General features: G+C 38.1%; 1 protein-coding gene and 1 long non-coding RNA gene across 2 annotated transcripts in view; one reads left to right on the forward strand and one right to left on the reverse strand.

Moving 5' to 3' along the window:
* Positions 1-14710, reverse strand: part of LOC138181969 (uncharacterized) — a 72997-nt gene extending 58287 nt beyond the window's left edge. Inside the window, exon 1 of the long non-coding RNA XR_011173664.1 lies at positions 14483-14710. This is a non-coding gene — a long non-coding RNA (uncharacterized LOC138181969). The remainder of the gene's footprint in view (positions 1-14482) is intronic.
* The window catches only part of LOC138181961 (uncharacterized), a 562178-nt gene that overhangs the window by 160650 nt on the left and 386133 nt on the right, over positions 1-15395 (forward strand). The window lies entirely within an intron of this gene.

The following is a 15395-nucleotide window of genomic DNA, read 5'->3' on the forward strand; positions in this document are numbered from 1 at the left end:
AACGTTTTACGATAGATCTGAATGTCTCGAGCGACGATAAACGAATAACGGGAAAATACAAATTTATCGGTGTTTTCCGAGGAGGAAAATTTGCGACAAGAAAGTTAAGGAAATTATATTATTTGCATAGCTGGTGTGCATGCGGGCCGCGTGAAAGTTTCGCGACATAAACTTCCCTTTTCGCGGCTTGCCTCGGAAGAGTAACAGTGTAACGCTGGAGTCAGAAACTCTTGCAGATGCAGGAAACTTTCATGGTCTGGAATATCCTTCTTCCGCGATGCAAATTGAAAAATTGCACCGTCGCGGTCTGTGTGTCTTGCGGATACGTTATAGACTCGCACTATGATTTTGTGAAATCGATCATTTCCAAGATAATTTTAAGGCATAAGAGAGGGAACTGTGGTATGTACGTAGGTAATTTCCTATCAGTCATATTTTTATATATTATTTCGTTAGGGGTGTAATTATTTAATCAACGCTGGAGCTAACAAAATGGTCAAAGTATCTAATTAGTAATTTTTCACAGAAATTTTACAACGTTTACGACATTACATTTGTACGCACACATATATTTTTTCATATATGATTTTCAGTTTGAACCTTTTAACGTAAATTTTATATTTCGTTGGTACAACTGATACAACGAAGTATCAACTCGGAGAAAATTATGGAAATCTCGATGAAGTTTAAAAGAGCGACGGTTTCGATACAACTTTCGTTAATCGTATTTCCAAGGTTAGGTTATAAAACCGAGGGCACATTAACATAATCGTGCCATTGGCGAACCTCTCGAACGATAATATTCTCGTGCATATGGTATTGTTCTGTCACAATTAAACACATCACCAGGAAATCTGCGGCAACGTATATCGCTAGATACGGTCGAAGACACGCTTATATGCACCTGCGATCAGATGATTGCACGTAGGACGTAATATATCGGGCCGATGATAATGATATATCCAGGAATTCTATGCCACGCCTCCTTGATTTGCATAGAATTAGTCGCTTCCCGGTTCTTCGTTGTGTTTCTGGTGATGTTAAACTCCTTGTTGAATACAATCGTGATCATAGATTTTAGATGTCGAGTAACTCGCAAAAAAGTAGGCAGTGTGTGATTTATTACGTACGTGTATCTCCATTCATTTTTACTTGTATTTTTAATATAATATCGTAAGGTCGCATAATTTTGTTGGTACTTCGAATAACATCTCGTAGGTTATTGATTTACATATTGGTTTTTGTACAATTAATTTTCTTCCTTCAACTCTCAATCTGTATTACCGACCGACTGTAGAGCATGGTAAGTTGCCAGTTGATAGCACGATACCAGCGATAGGTACTGTAGAGTCACTGATCGATGAGAAAACCTCGTCTCTTCTCGACTGTCGGTAAAAGGGAACTGCTTATTTACTGGCGTAGATAAGAAAGTTTTCTTTTTACCTTTATCGATAATTTAAAAGAACAAAATGTACGAAAACATCGTTCGCCTTAATACACGTTCAAAAGTGTGTATAAAGATTTTAAAAAAAGCAAAAGAAACTTATATCGCTGTATTTGATATTATTGTAACAAGAGGGCTTAGTGGTTTCAAAAAAAAAAAAAAAAAAAGAAAAAAAACGTCACGTTCATCTACTTAGCTATTTAAGCGACGAAGGCGACCGAAATCTCGGACCTGAACCTTTTGACATTTGCTCGGCGACTGACTAAAACCGATCGTCAACGGTGCCATGTCGAGGAATGTTTATTCTACTAACTACATCGATCTAACTACATCGATCGACTCTATCTTTCATGAACAATTTTCCTCGATAATTTGCATATTCCATATTTCAAAATATTTCGAGAGAGTCGATTAGTATGGCTTCCGAACGACTCAATTACCTCCCAACTCAGATCACAATGCGTACATACGCACAATCGCGTGAACAAGACCTGCGAAGTTCCTGTACTGGTTAGACACTTTGCAGTTTGGAGTTGTACGAAAATCCTGGATAGGCTATAGACGTTTGGACGAGAGCAAAGAGGAAATCATCGATGCGATGGTCGGGTTTACGACATCGATTACAGAGGCGGCGGATTTTCGCGTGGCTCGACCGATAGTAGGGCGGACTGGAAATGGGAATCAGAAAACCGATCGATAAATCCAATTAAATTTCGTAACGCGGCTGCCTGCAGAAGCAGAGCGGGCAACGGTAACGGCCGTCTGACACCCACCAAATTGCATTTTATGCGCGAACGAAGGACATCTCTGATGCGTTCGCTAGACCATCTTCGTGTTATACCGCTGTCGATTGCTTGCCTTTGCAATTTGCAATCTAAGCTTGTTTCGATCATTTTTCTAACGCGTTTTCCGTCCTTCGTTTTCTTACGGTTACTTTTCATTTCGATGAAAAGTCCATTTAAGCGATTGACATCGCATAACGTGTTGTAGGTAGAAATAACTTTTATTGAATGCAGATATGTATATCGTACACTAGAATATTTGTGTGTTAATGGAACAATGGATTTTTATTACATAAATATTAGAAATCTTTTAATTATAAAGCTGTTTCTTTGTTTGTTCGTCTAGTAATTATCTTAGACAGTCTATAAGAAAATTTGATATCCATTAACAATATTCTTTATTACTTTATAACTTCTCTACCTTGTTTTATTTAAATTCTTATATCAATCTATCGTGATCCTATTCTAATCTAATTCATAATTAATTCTTTGATTATTTCTCGCTATTAATTCTATATCAGGATTTTTACCATCGTTTTTACAATCGTGCTCGTCGTTCATTAATTCTTTCAAAAACCACCAAACGATTATATTTCGAAACCGTCGTATCCCTTTTATTTGTGCGAATTTTGTGATAGTTATAGAAATTTGAAATTCGATATATAGAAAATATAGAAAAAAAAAAAACAAATTCGAATACATAGAAAGGTTTTCAGAATTGAGAAAAATGTACAGAAACCATTATATATATTTTCAGTATAATTTTACGGTACAGATGGTAAGATATCTCAACACCTACGGTACGAAATAAAGATCAAACACTTAGCAAGAGTTACGCGGACATAAATTCATCAGAATGCAAGTGTAAACATATTAAACGAAATAAACAAGCGCAAATAAATATTGTCCAAAACGAGCGTAAATATTTTCCACGTTGTAATGAATCTTCTTTAAACGTCAACGCGCTCGTTTTCACGCAGGTTAATTTACTCCAGAAAAGAGTTGAATCCGCGAAGCTTAAGCACATCACGTTGATTGATAGCAGTAAACCGTGAACAAGAGTTATACGGTTACTGCACGCCGGTCGAGTGCACGAAATTGTAAATCTGTCGAGGCAGAGAAGCAACGGTAGTTGAAGAGGAAATTGTTGCAACAGATTGCGGCTTCCTAAAACAGTTCCAAGGGTTCCCTAAATAAATTCTCATATAGTTTATCATAATGGGCGCAGCACTGGTTGCTAACATTGTGTTACAATACGAAACCGGATCAGTGCAAATGGAAACTGCGTTTGCTTGTTGAAAACAAACCCTGCAGGGGAATGAGAACTTTACATTTAAATAAACGAATACAGCTACGCATTCGCCGATCCGTGAAATTAACTTGCCCGAATCCCGATAAAATGTTTCCCGATTTTCCACACACGATTTTCTTTGATCGCAAATTCACCGTTCTTCTTTATCGCATGTTTATCCTATGTTTATTATTATTTTACAGCGTATCGGCTATTTTGTATCTCTCCTTTGTATTCTCAACAGTGGTGCACACACAGTACACGAGTATCATATTTTTATTTTAATATTCCTTGCGATATTTGCGAATATTTCTGACGATCTCATTTTCCACGTTTATTTAGACTTTTAAATCACATTTGCAATTTAACAGAATGAGAAAGTTAATATATCGCTACGACTATACTGTACTGTTGAAATTAGGAATTTTTTACTTTTTTTGTTTTTACCATCGTTAAAAGTATCGTATCAGGTGCTTTAACTTTAATCGAGATAGAAAAATAATCTTATATACCTATCTATTTTTATTATCTACATCATTTTAATCGGAATTGTCTATATCTGACAGATTGTTTCAATTGTTAGAGCACCGCTGCTACGATAGTTCCACTGTATATTGAGAAAAGTTAGGTTGGTATGATCGCTAGTTACTACAAGCTAAGTTGGTACGACTTCTAACGACGCTCTTTTGTCTTAGAAGTCGACCACGTGTTAATTGACTAAGTGTATCCTGTGTGTTAAGACGTGTTGCACGAGGCGGAGAAATATAGAGAGAAAAATCGAAACTGTGTGAATCGATTATCAACCCCAAACCTACATCAATTAACACTGTATTTAGTGAAAAATAATGAAAAAACGCCTACTCGTAAAAACTCAGTTCTAAATAAATATGGAAGCATCCTGTATAACTCGATTTTGCAATGGGCAGAGATATATTGCGGGTTTATAGAAGATGAAAGATTATTCGTTTTCAATATACCTGTTCACGTTATAATCGAAGTAACTGAGAATTAATAAAATTGAATTACAGTATTTCGAAGTACGTAAACCTTCATTTACGAAAGGTTTTATACCAAATATTAATTAACGCATTGCAAACCACGAAACGTTATTCTCTGTATCAGAAAACGAACAACGTGATTTAAAGATAAATGACGAACATCAGCTGGAATCGACATTGATCTCGATGGATCGTTGATTCTTTTAACAATGGCTGACCGAAAGGTGCCGTTTGTATCGCGTTTAATATTAATATTTGCAAATATAATTTACAATGAGCTAACCATTCTCACGATAAATTTCGATGACGCTTATTGATTTCTCGTATACGTGTTATCATTGTGCATTAATAACAGTTGATTTGGTTAAGTCAAAGAAGTTTTTACTCTGTTTCTGAAATACAATGTATGAGTTAGGTTATAATAGCAATTGCGCCGATGATCGTAATTCTCGAAACGTGTCATAGTTTGCGGAACAGTTGTAAATTACAATCATCGATGTCGCTAATGTCGCTCGCATCTTTCTACAGTGGCTTAATTGTTGCTCGATAGGTTTACCTTATCCATCGTTGTCATCTTTACGGTTCGTTCCACGATCGCTGATCTTTGTCGACTACTATCAAATATTTTAAATTGCGACGTTTATTCGGTTTGAAATTAACTTCGGCCTTAGAAATATAGTCACTGACCTGACTGAGTATTATGGAAATCTTCTGTAGTTTCGTGATTTTTGTAATGATCTTCTAAAAAATATTTAATCACCTTATCAATAATGTTACGTTTACGCAATTTTCACGTATTATTTCACTGCTTGGTTCCCAATCGATTAATCATGCTTTAAATTTTAATACCATTGCTACATAAAGAATGTATATCAGCTGCATCATCGTATCATTATTATCATGAAACGAATTCTCTTTCGTTAATTTATATTTCAAACTGCGTTTGCTCGCAGAGAAATTTAATCCGGATATCTACGTTTGAAAAGACAATCGTTACTTCTTATTCATTTGGATACATAAAACATCGAAATTAGCTTCGATTCGTTCTATTATAGTTTGTTCGCCTGCGCGGATCCACCGTGAATTTCAATTTGCATCTGAATACTTTTGCAGAACGTAAATGACACAAGTTCGCTTACGGAGATGGCACTTTGTTCGCGGCTACACCGCAGCTTCTTCTTCGTTCTTCGTGATTAACATATTCATGGCCACGTTGAGAAATATTTCACGCGCGGAATACGAGTACTCCATTAAATTCACCTTCAACTCGTTTATCGCCTTATTAAGATTATACCGTGAACTTTCATTGCGTACTATCGCTGGCAAAGCTTCGTAAATGGTGTCTTTTCAAACCTTTCGACAGTTACGTTGTTTTCACCATAGAAATAAAATTCCAAAGTCTAACAAATTTACACCTTTTCTCCAAACCGCGAGAAAAATAATCCACGAATTACGAGACAAATCATTGGGAAATCGTGTTTGTCAAATTATCATCGTTTTTTCTTCTTTCGTAGAAAGTTTTCTTCTATTTATTTAATTAATCGCTATGGCGTTTAAGCGGATCAAATGTCGTTGAAAAAAGCTCCAAATGTTCGAATTCACGCCTCTCTATTTTTGCGACAATTTTATGGAATCGATTCGTCTCTACTGGTAGCAGTTCGACTGATCTATTAAATTCCCCCTGGGAACCTTCCGCAAATGGAGATCAGATTTATAGTGAGCTCGATCCTCGAAACTCGCGTTCGGTTTGCAACGAAAATACACTGAAGGTTCGCTTTGTTTTCACGTACAACGATTTGGATTTCACGGGTCGATGGCGTTGCTACAATTAGCGCTGCTGTGTAAAGAATTAGGTTTATTTCTTGCGGGTCAAGTGGAGAGAAATATCTCTTCATGCGATGTGTTTTAGTGAAATGGTATTAAAGAGCTCCAATTAATGGATACTATTTTAACAGATACTAAGTATGTGATTTTTTTTTTAAATAATAAAGATAGTTTCGTATTTTTTTATAAAGAGAATTAAATTATTGGATAATCTGTACAGGATTTTCATTCAGGAAATAATAAAATTCTATAATTAATAAAGGAAGCGTATAACTAGCTTCGCGTAATTTCTGTACGAGTATATTATTGCAAAACATATGTAAAAATGTTTCTACCGGTGATGTACTCTGATAGTGTTCATAAGTTACATCTAACGAGCCATAAACGAGGCAGAAACTAAGGTTATTTAAACTTTAACCGTTCTGCAGGAATACGAAACGTATCCATTATTTTCAGTAGAAGCGAAATGTGTACACACATGGAAGCAAAAACAAATATTAGATTCTTAAAAACATTTTTAATTTCTAAAAAACATTCCTTTTACAAAGCATACATATTTCCGTATTATAACTTAACTTTACCGGCAAATTTCTCAAATTAAACATTTTCTCACCTACACGTACGTATATATAACTTGATCGTTGTGTTTTTTAATGCAGCCACTGCTACTGGCGCATACGTTGCATCGATTCAATTGTCATACTTATTATTAGATTCTATGCAACGCTACCGACATAGCGACTATATTTTTAAAATTATGCATCTCGTTAAAAGAATTTAAAAAGGCAAACGCAAAACTGACCATTACGTTTAAATAAACGATATCTATTAGCCAAAGTCTTTTAAACTGCGTAAATACGCAGAAGGTATAACCATACTTTAATCGTAACAACTGCGTTAGTTCCAGCTGTAAAATAGAAACACAAAAACCTTAAACTCGACCGAATCTCATTAATCCCAGGGTACACAGGCAACAACCGGCGCACTAAATGGAAACAGCACGCTAACAACTTAATCCACAGAGCCAGAACACGTTGGCGGTAGATTCCGAAATTCTCCGTGGAAGCACGCGAAAGTCACTGGGTTCGACGATCGATCGGATGGCCGGGCAATAAATTCGCGAACATCGAGTGGAATCCGGTGCGAATTCGTCTCACCCTCGGCCGAAGCTCGCCGCGTAACAGCTCGTTCGACCGTCTGTTTCTCCGTTGCTCACCTAGATTCCATTTCCACCGGACTATTAATACGCGTTTCCGCGTCCGACATTTCGCGATGAGGCGGACACGCGTCTCGAAAAACAGAAACCAGTGGCTTGTAGAGTCTACGTGGCCGCGCGAGACGTTTACATCGCCAAATTCATCCCATCGCCGTTCCTTTCGTCTTCGATCGTCTTTGACCCTCGCGTTAAAAATAGTCGAGAGAGGAAAGTTCCCTTCGCCGATCAGTCAGTGTCGATCCCTCGTCATTGAGTCTTCGCTACGTGGCCATGGTCCGTCGAATTTTCCACGATGAACGAGCGATTCGTGTTTGTTGTCGACGTTTCTTGTGAAACGCGCGTACACAACTCGCCAAACACTGTGACGCGCCTGCTTATACGGTAAAGCGAAGAAGCGTTGGGAATTAGTGGCGCGATCGGGCACGTTACGGCAGATTTTTGGCAAGTTTCGCTTTGAACCAGACAGGCTTTGACGCGTTGAACGCGTGGAATGTGGCTCGCTAAGTTTTTAAAGCGGTGACCAACGGTTCCCTTTAACTCTTTGATCGTGTCATTTTTCGCAGATTTCGTACGAACTTCAACGAGTCTCTGTAGTTTCTTATTTATCAGAGAATTAAGTATGATTTTTAGAGTTTCAAAGGGTGTCGATTCGTTCTTTGACCGTGTTTATAAAAATACAACGATGATGTTTCAACGAGATGAATTGTTAAATTCGTTTCAATTAATTCCCTCTTCCGAGAAATATTCGCCCGAAGGTTTACAAATTTTTCAATAAATATTCGATACATTTTGCCATGGGTTATTATTGCATTTCCTGCATAGTGTATTCTCGGAATAATCTAATATACATCTCTGACAATCGTTTTTAGCTTCGAGCTCGCGTTTCTTCAAATATTTCCACTTCTATCGTGCTCGCTATTTTATTCTTCTCTTCTCTTCGACTTCTTCCGTGGGTTTACCTTCCGAATAATTTAATAAAATACCAATTAATTCTTCTTAGTCGTATCTAGCTGCATTTTCTGTATCATCGTGATCGCAATGTCGTAAAAACGGCGATTTAAGGGGATCTTAAGATCCTGAAAAAACGCCAAAGCTAAAGCTATAATTCCGTTCCTTCGAGCCTCGAATTTTGAAAAACGACACTGTCTTACGGCGAATCAAATTTTCCACGCGATAGAAGAGTCATTAATACCCGTCGAAGCTTTTCTCATCCGCCTACGTCTCTGGCGGCCCCTATCGATACGAGTTTATCGAGAGGAACGTAACCGTATCAAGGTCACGTTTCTGCTAGGTCACTTTCCCGACCGTGAAAAAAGGACAAAGAAGGAGAAATACTCGGAATGACGTAGTAGTCTTCGAAAAGGAAAAAAAAATGCTCCTTGGCGTAGGTGTAGCTCGTAAATGATCGAGCACGAGGTCGCTCTCGATAAAGTGACCACCATAAATCTTCCCCTTCTTTCTCGAAAGCTAACCAGAATCGTCTGTTTCCTTTTCCCTCTTGACCTATCTTCTACTTTTTCCCTCCTTCATAGTTCATGCTCTCTTCGATGCTTTCGAGTTTCCTGGTCGAACGGTTTTCCGGCAAATAGCTGCACGGAGCCAAACTCATCGATTTACTGTTGCTGGACAACGGGGATTCGTGTCGCTATTTGTTCGAGATGAAAGTTTCCTTTCTCTCGATAAGAAGGATTTGCGTTGAGCACTTCTGGGATTTTTACGGCAACTGCTGGTCGCTGCTACGTTTTTACGATTGCTTTAAAGCCGCCTTATGAAAGATTCGTATCGTACCTCTGTTCGATTCGTCTTATTATCGTATTACGATGCCACTGCACATTGCGACGGGATGGACGTCATTTCCTAACGATGATCGAGTTGGCTCGGCTAGTTTTTCGTTTGTTCAGAGAAATGGTCTTCCTTTATCAGAAAATTCTCTTTCCCCTGTATGATTTTACGGAGGTTTTAATTAAAAATGAAGAGTATATTTTCGTTAATTTTTCTCACACCATAATTTAGCATATCGTAATCAATGTTTTTCCTATTGGATCTCGTACATCATAACTTTGTTGAGTTTTCAAATTCGTGGTATTTTACGTCTGATTTTCAAGTTACCATTACGTGTTTCTTACTTCGGTGAATATGCAATTCCGATTCGAAATGTTCTTCTTTCGTTAATATCTCTCGTATTAACGTTCGTTCATCATCGTTTTTCATCTAATTTGTACGTTTTCAAGATACTTACTTGCCAAATAATAGATTATTTACAATTTCCAATCTATTGTTTTGTTATCGAATATATGATTTTCATACGTATCTTTCATCCGGTCGTATAGAATTTATTTTTCTTCGCGTTCCATCAGATATTAATATACCGTCTGGTTTGGTAATCAAGCGTTTAATCAGACCCAAGCATAAAAGTCTTTTCGACAGCTGCACGTAAATGCCATTTGCGGTTAATAAACTCCAAGTGTAATTAATCGGAATTGACAAAGGGCAGCGACGCGATAACCTATATAATTTGAATGAAATTTCGCATTCGATGGTGATCGCGCCGCGGATAGGGAACGGGCATTTGTGATTTTGAAGTTTGCGGTGAACCAATAACATGGAGAAAGGGGAGTCCAATGAAGAAACTTTGCCGACAGTTTATGGAATTATGATCGCGTTTCTCACTTGCGTGGTTGGTTACGTTTTGTGGGTAAGTGTTACTATTGCGACAAACATGATTTTAGATATGGCGAACGTGTCGTATTTTATCGCATTTTGAAAGTGACGCGGACAAGTCTTCGAAGAAAAGCGGTAAACTATTTGGAAACATATAACAAACAAATTATTTAAGAAATAAAAGAATAATTTGCAAGTAACAGCGATCAAATATTAGTTTTGTAATTTCTCATTCTGAAAGAGTTGAATAATTTTTCGCAATATTCTTCTTTCGTTAAGAGAAGTCTGTATTTATTTTATCGAAAATTACAGTTTGCGTGAACTTGTTTTTCTTTCACAGAGTATATCACGAAGAATATTAAAAATTAATAGCTTATAGTAATAACGATGTAAATGACATAGCATGTGATGCAAGATTTTAACACGAGAACAGTATAGAGGAAATTGGAATTTCTGTTGTTTCATAATATCCAATAACGCGCTATGTATACACCGTATATGTATAATACATGCAATTATTGCAAAATATTGTACGATACTATGTAAACGCGGGACTAACACAGTAATAACTTCGATTCGCGTGGATGTTAATTACCAGTTAAACGTTTTTCTCGTGTTTGTTGGAACTGGCGGCGAATTTCATGCATAAAATTATTCCCCTGTTTTTGTTGTTAATTGGAATAACTTTCGGCAAGATAAAACGTAACGAAATTTTATTACGGTGGAACTTCGTTCATCCGAACCGGACGGGAGACAAAATATTTCGGATAACCGACGAGTTAGGGTAACAGAGACTCTCTTGCTACCCTCATCAGTCGCTGCTATCAGTTTCGACAATACAGATTGACGTTTGAATGAGGTTCAACTACAATTTCGACGCGAATTCCATTAAATTAAATATATATCTCAGCTTAGACAAAACACACGGACGTGTTCGACTTCGGAATACGCGTTAGTATATGTAGAACTAAAAGCATGCTCGAGCACAGTTCGAATAATAGAGGTTCGGTTACGAGTTTATATACGTAACTGACGGTAAACAAAATCTGGTTTGTATAAACGAGATTCGCATAAACAGAGTTCGGCAAAACTTAGTTCTACCGTATCTGAATATCAGAAATTCTTATAATACATTTTTTGACAGATTTATCGCGAAATGAAGATATAAAATAAATGACGTTTATATAATATTTATTACACGTACGTAACTTTAGCGTAATTTATTCGATATTGCAATCGGAATTCCAAACGAAGATTTCCTTTGCAAATTAAACATCGATATCGCATAACGCTACCATAAAAAAGAAACACATACCAAAGCATGGAAAAATATTTCTATTCAAAATAACGGTATAGCACTGAAACGTAGAAAAATATCCGGCTTTAAAACAATACTATGAAATATAAAAGCGATTGCGCAGAATTTCTTTTGTACGTCCAATTAAACTTTCCAAAACGGAATAATATACATATTGTATGACTGGAAGTATTTTCATTGATCGCTGGCAAACAAGTCGACGAATCAGCAACACGAACGAAATTGGGCTACCGCGTGTGACGGTCCAACTCTGTGGAGCATTAATCAGAAATTATTTCGATGTTTGAAGTCAAAGCATCATTCAACGACGTCCACTTATGAGAGCGAACGCAGCCTCTTGTTTGGACCAGGGCCACTCAATATCGTCGGCATTGTTTGCCATAATCGTCGCGCGCATTTGGTGCATCAACCATAATCCGTTGGCACGCGTGCATTTCGCGAATGCGACGCGGTGCCCGTTAAATTATGGCCGCGTAATTAAGATGCGAGTCGATTGTTTCATCCGGTCCAGCAACGCAACGCTGGAACAAGGGTTAACTTACATTCCGATGGTGACCGATATTCAGCTCGTCCCGACGCGATTCTCCGCCCTCCATCATCTTTTGTTCGCAACAATTCGCTCTTCGTGAATTACAGAGTTAGTTGCCTCTGATGATATTTCCGGAAATGATACCACACCCAATGGAATTAGTTGCATCGCTGGAATTACCGATACTCGAGCTGCAAACGGCCGATTGTGGTGCTTTCGTGCTGATTTCGAGGATCGAATAGTTTTTTCAAACTATTCGAGACATTTAAACCGCATTTATTTTATCGTTGGTGTATTGTGAACAAATATGTCTTCTTCGGATTTGGAGGAACCTAATCATCGCAGTAATACGATGGGTGTCTACGGTCATTTGCAGATACTTTCGGAAGCTGAATATTTTTTTCCAACTAAGAATAATACATTTTTGTGGAAACACATATAAATAATCCTACTTTTAACGTATCAAATAAGTTGATATTTTTTGATACCCTACGAGTACGTTCTTACGAAGTACGTTCAGTCCCGAAAAACGCTTGCATCGCTGTGTACCGTCTAAAATGAATTATAAATTCAGTGCAAAGTTACAATGAAACGAGTTATATTATGGATTAGCTGCTGCCAATTTCATTCTTCGAGTAATCGTTGGTTTAAATTGATTCAAGTTGAAATTCTTAGCCTAATTCAACCGTGAACTGTTGTGTTACATACCGTTTGTATTAAAGCTCTGCCCAGAGTTTGCACTTCTGACTAATTTCGAAAGGTGGACTCGAACAGCGAGAATGGTCGTAGAAGTGACATCAGGATGTAAATCTGTGATTAGTTCTACCATTATGCGAGCTTTACCATTGGTAGACATGGGTCTACACGTAGGTAATGGAGACTGGATATTTCGCAAGGTGATTTATGACCTTCCCTAGATCGCCACACGCTGAAGGAACTCTCATTAGCGTTGTGTCCCCGACACCTATCATCAACTAGCCACCAATTGATACTTTGGACTTTGCACCCCTCGTCACCTCGTAATCCGAGTAATCACATTCAAAAGCTAATATAGTCACTAATTATCCTAATCGTAAGTTTGATATCGTAATTGCAGCTCTAAATAACATGCTATCCTCTTTTGTTTTAACATCATTAACGTCATTAAAGTACGTCGTGTATCGTGATTTCTACTGCCTCGCCTACTCCAGGCATGGACCAATTAGCGTATATACAATTTTTGCCGATGGATTTACCGGTGTTTACTTTTTTTAGTGTTCGCTTTTTTTTTTACTTCGGATGGTTGAATCAAAGGTGACGTTTGCACTTTAGAAATTTCGTTTATGTATTAAATACACATTATTCGTATAGAAGATTAAAGATACTAAGCATGCACTGTGGTACCATTTTTATTATCTTTTACCGAGATTCCTTTACTAAATTTATTATGTGTTTTTAAAAATTGTCTCAAATTGTACACTTTTAAACCTACAAAAATTTTTATCGGTTTCCCCAAAACAAATCGTATGCTGAAACAATTTAATTCGTTATTAAAAGATCATAGATATTCGTAACATACATGAAACGGTAATCAAGGATTAATTACGTCGCCGCGATAGTACAGTTGAGCACGTACCTGGAAAGTTCGACTGTATAAATCCCGCGGCAAACTTAGCCAAAAACACCAATCCTCCGATCAGCGACCATCCAACAATTAATACCCCATACTTCACGTCGTTGTTCGATCGATAACCACGACCAATAAGAATCTCCAACGCGGCTCACCGTTGCTCCCGATCTCAGCGGGCATCGAATACACGCCAAAATGGATCAACGAAACGAATTGCTCGGTTAACGATCTCGCCAACTCGATCCCCGTGGGGACATGGAAACGCTATTCGGTAGAGTCACGAGAGAAGGAACGTTTGATGTTGAAAATATATCTGGAGATATAAAAGTCCTAATTAAGCGACGAACAATTTTTATGATCAGTTAGCTTCCTCAAGGAGTTCATACTTCCGTATACTAAAATTTTAGCGAGTTAATTAATTAAAAATTATCCTTCTGTCTCAATCTTGAATATCTTCAAGATAGATGATATCTTGTAACTTCGCTTGTATAACTCGTTAACCTTAACTTTTATAACTTTGTAACTCTCTATTAATTTGTCAATTTTACTACATGCACGAGCCCGCAATTAATATTCAATTTTTAAGAAAAAAAAAAAACGACTTACCTTCATTAGTGCAACTTTTAAATAGTTCAGCCAAGTAACAATTTCGTTTCTTTCTCGAGTGATTATTTTCAGAGATTTACAAATATGTCATAGCGCGTCTTTGGCTTATCACTTTATTCAAATTCTATCAATCGCCTTTTTATCAATTTTTCCAAAACAATCGTCCGTAAACGGATCATCCAATACTTTACATACTATACTTACCGATAAATATGTCCGCCAAGAATCCTCGACGTGATTCGTCGTTGCTGCCGATCTCAGCGGGGATCGAGCGCGTCAGAGTGGATCAACGAAGCGAATGGCTCGGCTAACGATCTCGCCGATACGATCCCCGCGAGGACACAGGAACTCCATTGGATCGGAGCCGCGAGAGTGCATTCAACACTCGACGCGAACCGCGGCTGCGTTTACGCGTAGCCTGCACGCTCGTTACGCCGCGCCAGCAATCAGCTCTCGTTGCTGCGGTCAGGTCAGGTGAGCGTGCATCGAGGCAAGAGGAGGGAGAAAAAAACTGGCGGAAGAGGATGGGACAAAGTGCAGGTTGCACGTTGGGGAAAAGCGGCGGCGCATCAAAGAGCGATTAACCCCCTCGCAGCCTGGCGAAAGGAAATCCGGCCAGCCGCGAAAGAGGATCGTTATGTTTTTTCCAAGCGCGAATTCACCGGGCATTCCGTCGGATCGTTTCGTTCTGATCATTGAAAACTGACGGAAAGCGATCGGAGGCTGAAGATTCAGGTCGTTACATCGTCGATATTGTTTCGACTGTGCGCGGGAATTTTTACGATCGCTCCTGGATCTGTTGGCGAAAATTCCAACGGAGAGCGGCAACGAGGATTTCATCGACTTGATTACATTCGCTTCTTTTTTTTTCTTCGGATAAGGATTGAAGAGTGGGGATAGATTTTTTATAAAAGGAAAGGATTCTTTGTGACTGTCGATAGGTTCTGTGTTTGAGGCTTCCGAAGAGATACGGAGAACTTGTGCTTTGAGTTTGTAAATGTGGGGATTACGCGAGAGCCGGTTCCTTTATGCTTCGTTGAAATTGAGAAGAAGGGATTTTCGATGTACAGAGAATAACTGCAGGTACAAAATAAATGATAAAATGATAATTAAGTAA

This window comes from Bombus flavifrons, chromosome 7, assembly GCF_040668555.2.
Source record: "Bombus flavifrons isolate JBK064 chromosome 7, iyBomFlav1_principal, whole genome shotgun sequence".
NCBI classification, from domain to species: Eukaryota; Metazoa; Arthropoda; class Insecta; order Hymenoptera; family Apidae; genus Bombus; species Bombus flavifrons.